Raw genomic sequence first — 17,485 nt, forward strand, 5'->3', positions numbered from 1 at the left:
CCTGACTTGTTAATTTTAGCCATTCTGACTGGTGTCAGATGGTATCTCACTATGGTTTTGATTTGTATTTCCCTAATGCGGAGTGATGCTGAGCAATTTTTCATGTGCCTTTTGGCAATTTGGATGTCTTCTTTGCAGAAATGTCTGTTCATGTCTTCTGATCATTTCTTGATTAGATTATTTATTCTTTGGGTGTGGAATTTGATTAGTTCTTTATAGATTTTGGATACTAGCCCTTTCTATGATATGCCATTTGCAAATGTCTTCTCCCATTCTGTTGGTTGTCTTTTGGTTTTGTTGACTGTTTCCTTTGCTGTACAAAAGCTTTTGATGCTGATGAAGTCCCAATAGTTCACTTTTGCCCTTGCTTCCCTTGCCTTTGGGGATGTTTCTAGGAAAAAGTTACTGTGGCTGAGGTTGAAGAGGTTGTTGCCTGTGTTCTCTTCAAGGATTTTGATGGATTCTTGTCTTACATTGAGGTCTTTCATCCACTTCGAGTTTATTTTTGTGTATGGTGTAAGGAAATGGTCCGGTTTCATTTTTCTGCATGGGGTTGTCCAATTTTCCCAACACCATTTGTTGGAGAGGCTGCATTTTTTCCATTGGACATTCTTTCCTGCATTGTAGGTGATTAGTTGACCATAGAGTTGAGGGTTTATTTCTGGGCTATTCTGTTCCATTGATCTATGTATCCGGTTTTGTGCCAGTACTATACTGTCTTGATGATTATAGGTTTGTAATAGAGCTTGAAGTCTGAAATTGTGATGCTGCAAACTTTGGTTTTCTTTTTCAACATTCCTCTATTTAGGGTCTTTTCTGTTTCCATATAAATTTTAGGATGATTTGTTCCATTTCTTTGAAAAAAATGGATGATATTTTGATAGGGAATGCATTAAATGTGTAGATTGCTTTAGGGTAGCATAGACATTTTCACAATACTTGTTATTCCGATCCATGAGCATGGAACATTTTTCCATTTCTTTGTATCTTCCTTAATTTCTTTTATAGTATTTTATAATTTTTTGAGTACAGATTCTTTGCCTCTTTGGTTGGGTTTATTCCTAGGTATCTTATGGTTTTGGGTGCAGTTGTAATGGGATCGACTTCTTAATTTTTATTTCTTCTGGTGTTGGCATATAGAAATGCAACTGATTTCTGTGCATTGATTTTATATCCAGCCACTGTACTGAATTCCTCTTTGAGTTCTAGCAGTTTGGGAGTGGAGTTTTTGGGTTTTCTACTTAAAGTATCATATCGTCTGCAAAGGGTGAGAGTTTCACTTTGCCTATTTGGATGCTTTTTATTTCTTTTTGCTGTCTGATTGCTGAAGCTAGGACTTCTAGTACTATGTTGAATAGCAGTGGTAATAGTGGACAGCCCTCCTGTGTTCCTGACCTTAGCGGAAAAGCTCTCAGCTTTTCCCTATTGAGAATGATATTCACTGTGGATTTTTCATAGGTGGCTTTTGTGATATTGAAGTATGTACCCTGTATCCATACTCCATGAAGAGTTTTGATCAAGAACGGATGTTGTACTTTGTCAAATGCTTTTTCAGCATCTATTGAGAATATCATATGGTTCTTGTTCTTTCCTTTATTAATATATTATATCACATTGATTGATTTGCAAATGTTGAACCAAATTTGCAGCCCAGGAATTAAATCCCACTTGGTCATTGTGAATAATCTTTTTAATGTGTTGTTGGATCATATTGACTAATATTTTGGTAAGAATTTTTGCATCTGTGTTCATCAAGGATAATGGTCTGTAATACTTTTTGATGGGGTCTTTGTCTGGTTTTGGGCTCAAGGTAATGCCGGCCTCATAAAATGAGTTTGGAAGCTTTCCTTCCATTTCTATTTTTTCAGAACACTTTCAGAAGAACAGGTATTAATTCTTCTTTCAGTGTTTGGTAGAAATTCCCTGTAAAGTCATCTGGCCATGGGCTCTTGTTTCTTGGGAGATTTTTGATGACTGCTTCAATCTCCCTAATGGTTAGGGGTTTGTTCAGGTTTTCTACTTCTTCCTGGTTCAGTTTTGGTAGTTTTTATGTCCCTAGGAATGGGTCCATTTCTTCCAGGTTGTCAAATTTGCTGGTATGTAGTTGCTTATAATATATTCTTATAATTATTTGTATTTCCTTGGTGTTGGTTGTGATCTCTCCTCTTTCATTCATGATTTTATTCATTTGGGTCATTTCTCTTTTCTTTTTGATAAGTCTGACCAGGGGTTTATCAATCTTATTAATCCTCTCAAAGAACCAGCTCCTAGTTTGATTGATTTGACTGTTCTTTTGGCTTCTATTTCATTGATTTCTGTGTGAACTTTAAAATTTCTCTTTAAGATCTTTAAGATTCCTCTTATCTTTAAGATTTCTTTTCTTCTGCTGGGCTTAGACTTTCTTGGATCTTTTTATGTCCAGCTCCTTTAGGTGTAGGATTAGGTTGTGTACTTGAGACCTTTCTTTTTTTTGAGAAAGGCTTGTATTGCTATATACTTTCCTCTCAGAATGCCTTTGCTTTTCCCCAAAGATTTTGAACAGTTGTGTTTTCATTTCCTTTGTTTCCATGAATTGTTTTTAATTCTTCTTTAATTTACTGCTTGACCCATTCATTCTTTAGTAGGATGCTTTTTAGCCTCCATGTATTTGAGTTCTTTCCAACTTTCTGGTTGTGGTTGAGTTCTAGATTCAAAGCATCATGGTCTGAAAATATGCAGGGAATAAGCCCAATTTTTTGGTACCAGTTGAGACTTGATTTGTGACCCAGGATATGATTTATTCTGGAGAATGTTCCAAATGCACTAGAGTACAATGTGTACTCTGTTGCTTTGGGAGGGAATGTTCTAAATATATTTCTGATGTCTATCTGGTCCAGTGTCTAATTTAAAGCTTTTTAATCTTTTCTTTTTGCTTTTTTGCTTAAATGATCGATCCTTTTCAGTGAGGGGGATGTTAAAGTCCCCTACTATTATCGTATTATTACAGATGTGTTTCTTTGATTTTGTTATTAATTGGTTTATATAATTGGCTGCCCCTATGTTAGGGGCATAGATATTTAAAACTATTAAGTCTTCTTGTTGGACAGACCCTTTAAGTATGAAATAGTGTCCTTCCTCATCTCTTATTATAGTCTTTGGCTTAAAATCTAATTTACCTGATATAAGGTTTGCCACACCAGATTTCTTTTGATGTCCATTAGAATGGTAAATGGTTTTTCACCCCGTCAATTTCAATCTGGAGATGTCTTTAGGTCTAAATGAGTTTCTTGCAGACAGCATATTGCTGAGTCTTGTTGTTGTTTTTGTTTATCCATTCTGATACCCTGTGTCCCATTTTGGGGGGCATTTAGCTCATTTCCATCAGGGTAGCTATTGAAAGATATGAACTTAGTGCCACTGTATTACCTGCAAGGTGACTGTTATTGTATATTGTCTCTGTTCCTTTCTGGTCTGTTCCTTTTAAGCTCTCTCTCCACTTAGAGGACCCCTTTCAATATCTCCTGTAGGGCTAGTTTAGTGTTTGCAAATCCTTTTAGGTTTTGTTTGTCCTGAAGGTTTTTTTTAACTCTCCTTCTATTTTCAACGACAGCGTAGCTGGATATAGTATTTTTGTCTGCATATTTTTCTCATTTAGTGCTTTGAATATATCATGCCAGTCCTTTCTGGCCTGCCAAGTCTGTGGATAGATCTGCTGACAATCTAATATTTCTACCGTTGAATGTTACAGACCTCTTGTCGTGAGCTGCTTTCAGGATTTTCTCTTTGTCACTGAGACTTGTGAGTTTTACTATTGGATGACAGGTTGTTGACCTATTTTTATTGATTTTGAGGGGAGTTTTCTGTGCTTCCTGAATTTTGATACTTGTGGTCTTTGCCAAATTAGGGAAATTCTTTGCTATAATTTGCTAATATACCTTCTGCTCCTTTCTTTCTTCTTCTTCTGGGATCCCAATTATTCTAATATTGTTTCATCTTATGGTATCACTTGTCTCTCAAATTCTCTCCTCATGGTCCTGTAGTTGTTTATCTCTTTTTTCTCAGCTTCTTTATTCTCCATCATTCAGTCTTCTATATCATTAATTCTCTCTTTTGCTTCATTTATCCTAGCAGTAAGAGCCTCCATTTTTTTTTATACACCTCATTAGTAGTTTTTTAAATTTCAACCTGTTTAGATTTTAGTTCTTTCATTTTTTTTAAAGATTTTATTTATTTATTTGTCAGAGAGAGAGGGAGAGAGAGCGAGCATAGGCAGACGGAATGGCAGGCAGAGGCAGAGGGAGAAGCAGGCTCCCTGCCGAGCAAGGAGCCTGATGTGGGACTCGATCCCAGGACACTGGGATCATGACCTGAGCCGAAGGCAGCTGCTTAACCAACTGAGCCATGCAGGCATACCAGTTCTTTCATTTCTCCAGAAAAGGATTCTCTTGTATCGTCCATGCTTTTTTTTTTTTTTTTTAGCTCAGCTAGCACCTTGATAATCGTCGTTCTGAACTCTGGTTCTGACATCTTACTAATGTCCATACTGATTAGGTCCCTATAGTCATCATTACTGCCTCTTGTTCTTTTTTTTGAGGTGAGTTTTTCTGCCTTGTCATTTCATCCAGATAAGAGTAGATTAATGAGAGAAGAAAATACTAAAAAGATAGCAACAACTCCAGAAAAATATATATTAACCAAATCAGAAGAGACCTGATATGAAAGGTCATTTATCCATATATATAGGATCGGTGAAAAGAACAGAGCCACACATTTGGTTTTGGGTGTATTTTGGTCTGTTAGAAGAAACTGTCTCCCAAAATTTTAAAGAAAGAAAAACATATGTGTGTGTGTGTGTGTGTGTGTGTGTGTGTGTGTGTATACACAATGAAGGGATGGAATATGCCTATAAAGGTGAAAATTTAAAAATATTCTAAAAAGGAAATTGATAATATTAATAATTGGCTGAAAAAAGGGGAAAAAAAGAGAAAAGAATGTGATCTGGCTAAAGACTAGAATAAAGCCATACACTAGATTTAGGGTATATTTTTATTTATTAGAAGAAACTGTATCCCACAATTTTAAAAAGAAACCTTTATGTATACAAAAAATAAGGTCAAATACAATGAAGGTATAGAATATGACTATAACAATAAAAATTTTTAAAAGATTTTCTAAAAAGGTATTGATAAGATAAAATAGGTTAAAATAGGAAAGAGGAAACATTTAAAAAATAGAATAAGAAAAAATAAATTTAAAAAGTTAACTTTGAAAGACTAAAGAATCATGGGGAAAAAACCATGAATTCTATGTTTTGCTTTCCCCTAGCTCTGGAGTACCACAGTTCTCATTGATCAGTGAACTTGGTCTTGGCTGGATGTTCTTGTTGATCTTCTGAGGGAGAGGCCTGTTGTATTGACTCTCAAATGTCTTTGCCCAAGGTGGAATTGCACTGCCCTCACCAAAGGCCAGGCTAAGTGGCCTGGTTCAGAGAGCAAATCTGCTCAGGTTCGCTCTGGGTAGCTTTTGTTCCCTGAATGCTTTCCATACAGCTTTGGAGGAGAATGAAGATGGCAGCCTCCCAATCTCTGGTCCAGAGGAACAGAGAGCTCAGGGCCCTGCTCTTCAATGTGCCCTCAGAGAAGAGCAGTCAATCCCTCCTGGCTCCCTAGTCTCTGGCCACACTCCGTGTTCACCTGGCCTGTGACTGAATGCTTCTGTCTCTGGTACACAGTCCTCTTTGGAGTCTCCAGACCCAGCAGATTACTGCAGTGTGCTCCCACACCATTCCTCCTGGAAGTTGAGTTTCCCTGGATCTACCACCCATGGGGTTCCTGCTCAAAGAGCAGTGGCCCAACTGTGCCTCAGATCATGGTTTAAGGTAATCTGAGCTGAAAGCCCATCCCTCGGCTCTGTCTCTGCAACTGGCTTCCCCAATCTGCTACCTGGGAGCTCTGTCACACTTAGGCACCCTGGGTCTTTCTGTGACCCCACAGGTTCTGAGACCACTCTACCTGAGAGGGCTATTCCCCACACCCCCAACTTAGGTGCTGGAGTGACGTGCCTCCGTGGAGCAGATTGTGAAAGTTCTGATTTTGTGTTCTGCTGCTCTATCACTTGCCGGGAGCCAACCACTCCCCCCACAGTCTATCTTTCTGTCACTTCAGATTCACTTCTCCACACATCCTATCTTCCAGAAAATGGTCAATTTTCTGTTCCTAGAATTGCTGCTCTTCTTCTCTTCAATCTCCTGTTGAGTTTGTAGGTGTTCAGAATGGTTTGATAACTATCTAACTGAACTGCTAGGATCCAATGATATTAAGTCTCCTAGTCCTCCATCATCTTGTTTCTCCCCCTTTTAAGTATTCTTATTTTTAAATTTGCTTTTTGTTCTTTTTCTTTTTTAAATTATATCTCTTTGAGATACCTTCTGAATCTTTCTAATGGTGTATGGCTTCTTCAAAATGTTTTAATTTTTAAATTATATTGTGAGTTTATCTTTAGCAAAGACATTTTTTCCTTTGAGTCTTTTATATAAATGTTTTTCCTTTGAGTGCTTTTATATAAATGTCCCTGAAGAGTGGATTTTTTTTTTTTTAAGATTTACTTATTTATTTCAGAGACAGCAAAAGAGCAAGCATGGGGCAGAGGGAGAGGGAGAGAGAAAAAATCTCAAGCAGATTTTCAGTTGAGTATAAAGCCTGACTCAGGGCTCAACTTACAACCCTAAGTTCATGACCTAAGCTAGAACCAAGAGTTAGATGCTCAATTGACTGAGCCACCAAGACACCCCATTTTTTAAAAGATTTATTTATTTATTTGAGAGAGAGAGAAATGGAGAGAGAGAGAGTGTGGGAAGGGCAGAGGCAGAGGGAGAGACTCTTAAGTAGATTAGAGGGCTTTTTGTTTCCTCTGTGTATATGGCCCTCATATACTCAGGGCCAAAGCCAGCATCATTTTAGGATAATATCCATATTGATTATTTATTTTAGGACTTTCTTTGTGATTTATTATATCTAAATTTATACCCTACACCTGCATGTGGCACAGTTTCGAGATCTTAAATTTTTCATTGAAGTATTTTTTTCCCACAAAGAGTTCAGAGTAGATACTAAATTCTTACTGGCTCAAAAAAGACTAGGGTTGTAATGGCACTGACTAGACATTTAGGTTTTCAGGTCCTTCTTTGTTTCTAATCCCTTGGTGATTTCTTTATCTTTTTTACATTTGGATATTATATTTAGAACATACTATTGTTTATTCAACATTTCTCTATGTTTGGTGAGGGTATAGAGAGAAAGCAGGGATGGATGGAATGATTAGTTTGGATATCAAGCAGCTGTAAGTTGATCCTTAGTGTAAAATGAGATAATAGTATCTTCATAAGGTTTTTGTAAGAATTAAATAAATATCTATAAAACAATTAAGATAATGTCTGTTCTAATGTAAGCATTTGCTATTATTTTTAGCCTTAATTTTTCCACATTTCTCAGTGTTTCATATTGAATTCCAAGGGTTTTGGGGTTTTGTTACATAGACAATGAGAGAGCATTGAAGAATTGTGAGCAGAATTTAAACATGATTAAGGTTAAACCCTAGGAAGATTAATCTGAGGGCCAAGTACAAGATGAATAGGACAAAGAGGCTGGAGATCAGAAGACTAGTAATAAACCTATCACAAAGGTGCAGGTGCAAGATAACTCAGGTACAAATCACAAGGGTTGGGTCAGTAATGAGGGAGAAAATGGAACAGACCTAAAGATGCTATATATGTTATTAAGGATGACTGTGGATTGAATAGATAAGGCTTGACAACTGATTGAATGAGAGTGATAATGGGATGATGTGTACATAATTGTATTAATTAATCCATCAATAGTTGGTGAATTTTTACAGCCAGAAGCAAGTGATCCTGATAAGTGGTAACAATAATAATAATAGTAAACAGATTAAAAGTTTTGGATACTTCTCCCATGAAAAACTGATGTCCAATTCCTCTCCCTTTGTAGCTGGACTGGCTTTCAAGTATTAGTTGTAGCCAATAAAATGTGGTATAAGTGAAGAAGTATGACTTCTGAAAGTAGGTCAAGAAAGGTAAGCAGTTTATACCTGGTTTCTGGTAACCTTCACTTTTCGGATGTTCCCTTTCAGAACCTAAATCATATAAAAATGTGAGAAGCCAAAATCATACAAAAATGCCAGGCATGGCTGCTCTGATTGACAGCACCAGCATCCAGGGCACTGCTTCCCTTTGAATGAGCCATGTGGGATGTCCAACTTGATCAAGGCTTCAAATGACTCTTGGCTTTTTTTCAACCATAACTGCACAACAGGCTCCAAGGGGAAGCCACCCATAAAAGTCATTTCTGCAAAGTCATGGCTCTTTTAGGTTACTAAGTATTAATTTGTTACACAGTAATAGATAACTGGAATAAAGAATTAACATGCATTAAATGCATGTTATGTGCCATTTACTGTGATAAACACTTTATTTTATCTCAACTAATCTTTTCAATAATGTTATTATTCCTACTCTTATTTTAAAGACCAGGAAAATGAAGTTCAGGGAGTTTTGATTAACTTGATCCTGATTGTATAGTTAGGAAATGGTAGAGCTAGGGTTGGAATGAATTCTAGGTTAATACAAAGCTCTACTTTTCAACCACAATGCCTGTTTCAGTCTGCATTCTTCCAAATACCAGCTCTGAGACAAGGAGTCCAAGTAGCTTATTTATAAGGTGATCATGGAAAACACTATATAGTTGTAAAAAAGTAAGACAAGGAAGGGAAGGAAGCCCATAAGGATAGGTTATTAAGTAAGTTTACTACAATTGGTCAACTGGAGCTCAGTCCTGCTGGAGAACCAAGAGAGACAGCATAGGACATGCTTCAGAGTTATCTCAGCTGAGGGCTGAAGAAGCTGATTTGTTGAGGTCTGCTTCCACAGGTATGAATTCTGACACTTCTGGTTTGAGCTGAAAATGGGCTGAGTATGGCTTCTTGACCAGAAAAGAGCCCAGAGAGAGAGTCACAGGTGTTTGCGGTAAGCAGCCTTTGGTGTGTAGATGTGGATGTTGAGGCCATATAGGAGGGACAGTGTCAGCATCTGCCTACAATGCTACCACCATCACAGTCCTCCTGGCCACATGGATATTAATTATAAAATAGAAATATTTTAGCTGCAAATAATAAATAAAAGAGTTTCTTCCTTTAAATGCTGTCATTTGAGGGAATGTAGGGACATTTGAAGGAAGTGTGAATGTATGTGCATGTGTACCAAATGTACTTAGAATTCAAAAAGAAATAAAGTCAATGGAATAATGAGCTCCTGTTCCAAAGTATAAAGAAAGAGAAATAGAATTCATCTCTCTACTTCTGTCGAGTGGTTCCTTGCCCTTCACCAGCTTATTTGTGTATCTTTCCACCAACCCTGTGATGTACATATATGGCTTAGATGTGGTCATTTGTGGTCAGGAAAAAGCGAATATTTATTTTATGGTCCATTTATTGGGTATTCAATTCCACCTGCAACCAGCCAAGAGAAACTGGTGTAAGGAAGTGGGGCTGCATCAGCTGCCTGCTACATCTTTGCAAAGTGTTAAAGCCCGAGCTGAAACTATGGAAGAAGCAGATTAGAAATAATCCTTGTGAAAATCTCTCCAAATTTGTTCTTCTTATCTATCTCACAGCTTCCTTTAGATCACAAACACATAACTCATTATGGTTTTTTCCACTTCAAACGGCATTTCAGGATCAGGAGAAGTTGCTGTATGAGATTGGAACAAAGAATGATTACATTAATTTTATCACTAATTATATGTAGTTTGGGGTTAACTCCCTGAATTTTAGACCATGAAGGTGAAAATGATAGCCAAAGACTGTAGTGGTCAGATGAACATTTCGGTGGTATTAAATCACCTTTGCCACAGATACACTAATTGTGGAGTGAGATATTAGGAACAAACTGAAGATGATGTGGGCCCATGTGTCAACCCTGATACATATGGATCTAGGTCCTAAAAATGAATAGGTAGCAAGTTTAATGAAAACAAAGGTCTCTGTTTTCCCAGTGTGTTTTCATTTAGCTATTCCCCTACACATATATGTGACCATGATATTTAGCCTATGTATATATTCAGCTCCTTGACTAGAAGTACTACAGGTGTCCTAGTCTGCCTGTATCTTCATGTGCCCTTTTCCAAAGAGAAGCTTTACTTTTATCACCTCAGCCTAGGGTGCTAGAAAACAAATGACCGAGATAGCGCAAGTGATGGTATTAAAGTGTACGGACCAAGCCAAATGCTGTTTGTTCAGACAAATAGAATTTTGAGGTTTTGAAGAGTTTGGAAGATTAATAATGTTCCTGGACAATGTTGGGTTAATGTGGAAGTAAATGAAAAGGCAAAGAGGAGAACAGGAGTGAATCTTGGACATTTTTCAGAGGCAAATACATAAGCTTGTTTTTAATCCATAAGGCCAAATATTTCCTCTCCTCACTTAGGGCCATATGTTTAATCCTCCAGGACAAAGGCCAGAGCAACGAGTAATCACCACAAGATCAGGAGACTCTATTATTGATTCCACCGCAAACCAGCTGTGTGACCTTGGGCAAATCACATCACTGCCCTGGGCCTCACCCCAAAACAAAGAAAACAAAAACAAAAATGTACAGGGTATGTGGGGTCTTTCAAGTTCTTTCTAGCATCATGAGTCTATAAAATGCTACTTAACAGAGGCTTCAGCAGGAACAGAATTAAATCCAAAAGGAAAATAGCTTTCGTAATCATATCTGAACATTTAATTTGTCATTTGCTTTATGACATATGCATGAGGCTTGTTTAAAATAACTCTACAAGGTTAATTACCAGTGCAGAATACAACGATTGTGTCGGTAGTACAATATTTTGTTAGGCATGTGTGACAACATTGCAAAGTGGATCAGCTGCAAGACTGTTTGTGATCTGGCATCCCCTTAGTTTAAAATGGCCACGATCCTAAACATGTGTTCCCCCTCTCCCCCACCTCTATGGACAAAGTGGTGCCATAAAAAAATTAACTCAGAAAAAAAAAAAAACTTATTGACAATTTGTTGAACTCTTTAGAAGGTATACAAGTGTGGCAAAACAGGATGAAGTTTGCAGGAAACTCTAATGCTACATGAACAGAAGACTATGAGTGCTAAGGTGCCATTATTTTATTCAACCACAGCCAGAAAGCTTGTCCTAAACGAAGAGTGATGCTCTAATTGGAGAGGGGATAATGTTGGAAAGTATTGATTAGTTGTTTAAATACTTACAGTGATTTCTTACCTTGTAATAAAATTGGTTTCTTAAGAATAACTCCGTAAACTCACTTTTTGAATAACCCACAAAGAGCACCTTAATACCTAAGGAGGGATGATTTACAGTTACAATTTACCTGGGTTTTGTCTTCATAATGTCAGTTTTCTCTTGCAGAAGGAAATTTGTCATAGCATTTCACTAGACTAAGGAAATAGAGGCACCTACCTACAATAAACACACTATTTCTCCAGGAAGATTTCACTTCTCTCTCCTCTGGGGAGAGTAAAACCCTCTGTCAGTTGGAGGAGTATTGAACAAATGCCATAAAAAGCAAATGCCAATTTTTTCCGAGAATGTTAACAATAGTGAATATTATGTTTATTTTTATTACAAATGATCTCTTCTTATTTATATGACCCTACATAAAATGTGCTAGTATATAAGGGCATTTATGTCAGTTCAAACACACTAACTCATATATTTCGTCATAGTGCGATGGGTTATTTAATCCAACAGAATATTAAGACTGTATTCTGTCTTTTTGCAACATAAAATGCCTGTAGGTGAAGTCTCATGATTTAGATAAGGAGTTTAATCCTGTGGCCTTTCCAGAAAAGCTTCTAGTTAGAAAGACAACAAGGCTGGTCAGTTCAGGTTGGGACAAAGAAAAATTGGAAGCCACTGTGGCCTGGGGACTTACCAAGATCATTGTGACCTAGGTTAGAGGGAGTTATCGTTTATTCTCCCTGAAAAGTGACCTGGTTAAGTGGGGTCAAAGTTATTCTCATTCATGCTGCTGCAAAGATATTGTTTTATATGTGCTGTGTACACTTTGCTATTTTGTATTAAGGCTTGGCTAAAATATCAGTTGTTGATTCTAAAGAAGACTTGATAAAATACTGCAAAGTAGGAAGTAGAAAATAATTAGACAAAGTAAATGGATACAGGGCAAGTTGGTGTTATTTTTATTCTGCAACAACTTAAGCTTTGTGTGTAGATTGTTTCTAATATTTGTACTGAAACAGTCTTCTCTGATACCAAATTTGTATATTGATCACGAGGAAAAAAAGGAAATCAGAATTAAACTAGAACTCTGAACCAAAGAATTTGAGATTTTTTTTTTTTCAAACATAGGAGTTGGAAAGGAATTCGCACAAGCACTTAGAGAAAACTGCCCACACCTGTCTGAATGAAATGCTTTTTGCCTTTAGACCAATGGTTCAGTTGTTTACCATCTTAATTCCTTCCAAATGTGGCCCTGCCAGTATATTGAAGTGAAAACAAGAGCTGACACAACTATTTGAATATTGTACATTATTACCACCTGCAGAGAACTCCATGCTTTGATGTACCCACATTTAATAGTCCCCTCTCGCTGGGTATTTAAATCATCTGCAACACCACAGCCACTCCCACTTTTTACAAGTATTAACATGATGTTTAAATATCTTTGTTGACTAAGTGAATAATTAAGGGAATGTGGGAAAGATAGACAGGTCTTGCTACCCAGAATGTACAGAGATGTTGCCACTGATGCTTGACAGAGTCCACTCTTTACATTTCTCTGCCTTGCTTTCTTCCACAGAAAGCTTCCTGTTTGGACTCCATCAAAAGACTACCAGGATGGCTAGATTAGCAAGGAGAGGGAGAACGCTGGCAGACGACCAAAGGAGATGAAGAGTAAGATTGGTGAATGTTCCTTCCCAGGTCCCCTCCCAGCAGAGTTACCTAAGGTTGGCTCTCTCTCTTGACCAGAACACAGCTCCTGTCAAGGAGGCCCTCTGCACACGATTCTCCTTCCACATTTCAGTGACTGCGGGCAGGACTGGCCAAGGCCACGTGAGCCCCCAATGGCCACTAGCATTCCCAGATGAGACTCTGAGCCACTTTTCAACCCTACTAGTTCTTTTCCCTTCCTTTATCCTTCTTTGCATTTTTTTTTTTTCTTTCTGGGAAGATCCTCACTCTGGCCTCTTCCTCTGCTAACCAGGCGTCTAGAAGTGCCTGTGCTCAGTTGGATGCTTGAATTTGTCTCTTATGCCTTCATTTTGGTTCTGCTTGGTGACTCCTGATCACACCTCTCTCTTCTGCTTTGTGGTTCTGTGAATGGTTTTCATGGTAACTTCCCTTACATACTACATCATGGTGAACACTCTTCACCGAATTTGTATCATCTTCATTGATAGGGCTTGGGTGGTCTGTTTCATGTTGCTTACCTTGTATGTTACATAAAGTCCTGATTTTCTCTGAGAAACTTCTTTGTTGAGTATGATCTAGAACAAGTAGATTCTATGATAATTTTGCATGTGCCTGAGTAAAGCTATGTGGTTTTACTGTTTAATCACTTTATGTCTTGAGTATACTAAGTCAACATACACATGTGACTTAGATGAAAGCTTCACATTCTTCATGTCTTCTCTCTTGATATATCTTATCAATGTAGGAGGTTCACTACTGGATTTTCATGGAATTCTATGCCATTTCTACATAGGGCATGTTCATCAGTGGATCCAAACCTAGAATATTTTGAAAGTTCAGGTTATTTCATATGAATAAAAATTTAAGCAAATTAGGAAAATCCTTGTGGCTAAAAACATCAAGGATATAAAGTAGCTTCTCTACAAAATAAGTATGAATTCTCCTTATTCTTAGAAATATGGGGAGATCATCATTGAAAATCATTAAATCTTGAAACAAATATGGAAGAACCACCAAATTCTAGAACAGTTCTTCTTTCAGCTAGAAAATGAAATATTTGGAATAACTAAAATGAACTCTATAAAATTGCTATTCTTTTTTTTTCTTTTTTAAAAAGATTTTATTTTTATTTATTTGACAGAGAGATATCAGAAGTAGGCAGAGAGGCAGGCAGAGAGAGAGAGGAGGAAGCAGGCTCCTTGCCAAGCAGAAAGCCCAATGCAGGACTCAATCCCAGGACCCTGAGATCATGACCTGAGCCAAAGGCAGAAGCTTAACCCACTGAGCCACCCAGGCACTGTAAAATTGCTATTCTTTAAGAAGAATTCCATCTCATATAATATTTATGTAGCAGATTCTGTCAAAACTGACCATATGCCCTCAGAACCATTCACCTTCCTGTGCATGCCAGCCTTGCCTCTAATGTCCAGCTCCTGCTCTTTGTCAGAAGAACAAACTTCACTCAAATGATGTGTGAGAAAATTAACATACCCTCCAGGGATTCCTTAACCAATGACTAATGGCTACGTACCCCAGTGTCCTTGTCCCTTATCCAATTTTTACACTGTATCCCATATAATCCCTGGGATTAAACTCCAGTCACTCAAAATAGTAGCTGGCTTAATTATACACTCCCCATTGATTACCTTTCCTTTCCTCTATTACCTGCCTACTGGCATATAAGTGTGACTATACCTCTGCAATAAACCAAGTACACCAATCCTATTTCAGCTCTTATTCCTAATGGAACCAAAACATTACTAAGAAGGATGTTAGGGTCATAGCTGAACTTTGAAGGAATAAGGTGAAACCTGTCATGTTGGTATTTGCTGGTGGAGACAGCATTCAATAGGAAGGAACCGCTAAAACAGCATGCTAGTTCTCCTAAGAAAACTTCTGTTGTAATGAAATTCTTCTTCTTGTTAGCAGTCACATTTGAGAAACTATGGATACTAAATTTAGAAACCAAATCTTAACTTCTGATGGGAGGTTTTGGATCTGGTTGGATTCAAAACAGCATGTAACCATCTTTATTTCTATGATAGAAAGACAGTTGGCAGGACTGTAGAACAACAGGCTTTATTAGTTACACAGTCCAGCCTACCACTTAGGAATAAAAATAAGCTATTTATCAAACATTCACTTGACCAGCAATGGCTTAATAAAAATATCCCTTGATGGAGAAAAAAAAAGCATTTCACACAACTCTGAAGCTATTAAAGGTCTAAACCTAACAAAATCTCCAATTCTGTTTTGCTTTTCCTTCCCTTGTTAATGGTAACATTTCATCACACGTTTCACTTTGGACAAAGCATTGTCATTGCAAAAGTACTCTATAATGAGCTGCAACTCGTGATTCTGCATGTACACAGTGCCCTGGATTTATAAACTTTCCCTAATATTTACATTTGAAGATATTAGGAGAGTGGCCATCATGCATTTCCCACTTTTTGCTCACGTTTTTTTTTTTTTTTTTCCCAGATGCAATATACATAGGAATGACAAATACTTCTTTCATCATGACATTTAGTGTTCTGGGGTGTGTGTGTGTTTATGTATGTGTGTAAGTAATTGGGATATGACTGAGATGAGAATAAAATTAATAGGGGAAACAAGGTATGAATGAACTTCAGGAAAGAAAGAGAGAAAGAGAGAGAGATTTGTTATGCTTAGGAACACACTAATGTTTGAGCTGCAAACTTGAACCTTCAAGGATTTTATCTTCAGTAAATCAAGTATTATGTATAAAGTACAACATACAGAAAAAAGTGAGCTAGAATTCTCTAGTGTTCATCGTGTGTTGAGAATGTGCTGCCCCACACGGTGGCTACTAGCCACAGATAGCTAAAGTTAAATTACTTAAAATTAAACAAAATAAAAAACTCAATTAGTCATTAGACTAGCTACATCTTAAGTGCTTAGTAGAATGATGGACTTAGTAGACAGACCTAGTGCAGATACAGAACATTTTCACGGAAAGCACTCTTGGGCAGTGCTGGTCTAGAAAGTGTGAGCCATCATAGATCAACAGACATAACCACATGCTATCATCTGATGAAGCATATGGAAATTTCTCTGTCCTCCACTCTATTTGCTCTTTCTTCCAGAGACTTGAAATAGGAAGAAAAAAAACAACCCACCAGAACTACAAAAAAGAGAGAACAGACAAAGAGGACTGTTGTAAAAATAAGAAGCTTTGAAGAATCTGAAGCAGATGTTATGCTGGGAGCTAGTATGTACTATATACCACCTGTGCCCACTTAATTCCATCCAAAATCATTTCCTCCACAGTTACCATGAAGAGAGATGGAAATTCAAGGATCTAAGAATATTTGGTAGAAGGAAAAGGAAGAAGAAAGTGAGAGTAGGGCTAATTCAGATGTGGAGTTCATCTGCAGATGGGAATAATGATTTACTGCCAGTGGGTGCCCTGGACTATGGGATAAAGCACAATATTCTCTGCCTGGAGCTTCGTGAGTTGGCTCGACCACCATGCAAAGCCATTCCATATGTACATGTTTTAAGTAAGAAAGTATACGTTAGCTACTGCTGAGAGATATAGATAGATAGATAGATAGATAGATAGATAGATATAGAGATAGGTGTGTGTGTGTGTGTGTGTGTGTGTGTGTGTAACTTTGGTTAAGGGTATGGGGTAGAAACAAAAGTTTTACATGAAAATAGTCAAGATCCATTCTTTTAGCCCTCCAGCAACTTGTTTTGCTGCATACATTCTATTGTATTTCAATGGTTCTGTGTCTGTCTCAGATAACATTTCTTTAACTCCTTCCTTACAGTGACCTGCTCATTTTATGACACAATTATTTTATTATCCCTGGTTAAAAGAGCTGCCAGTTTTAACTAGCAGGTTCTGAGTACTAAAGGTATTCTATTGCTGAACCCATAGAGACAGAGTGAATTATCTGATCAGTAACTTGAACTTCCTCTTCAAAAACAAATTGCCTGAAAAAGGATACATTCTTCAGAACATGCCATCATTTTTCTTCTGGAAAAGTTACTAGTTTCCATTAAGAGGTATAAATCATAAAATCTGACTGCCCCGGAAAAGAAACCATTTTGGAATTGATGTGGATGACCCAGTATTTTACCAGGCTTGTGACAGTGGGAACTTTCTGGAAATTGAATAGGAAATATCAGCTGACTGAAAACACATCCCATCTGAAGGCTCAAATAGAGAATAAGTGCTGTCCCAGCTCTATGATTTGCTAGCATCTTTGATTGTTCTCTTGGCTTGGCATAATTCTTCTCTATTTGCAGAAGAGGGCTCATTTTTCACATTCTCTCAGCCAAAGTTTTCCCTTCTGACCTATAGAGAGAAACTTGAGATCATCAGCTTCAATTTCTATTTGATTCTCCACATTTGTAACTCCCATAGAGGGAAGATAAACACTTCCTATGAAGACTGCAAGATGAACTTTTGGATATGAGGCACAAATTTCTTAGTTCATTCATTTAATTAATCTATTTATTCATTCAACATGTGTGTGCTAGTTACTGTGCACGAAGAA

The sequence above is a fragment of the Mustela nivalis genome (assembly GCF_964662115.1).
Source record: "Mustela nivalis genome assembly, chromosome: 1".
In the NCBI taxonomy this organism is placed as follows: domain Eukaryota; kingdom Metazoa; phylum Chordata; class Mammalia; order Carnivora; family Mustelidae; genus Mustela; species Mustela nivalis.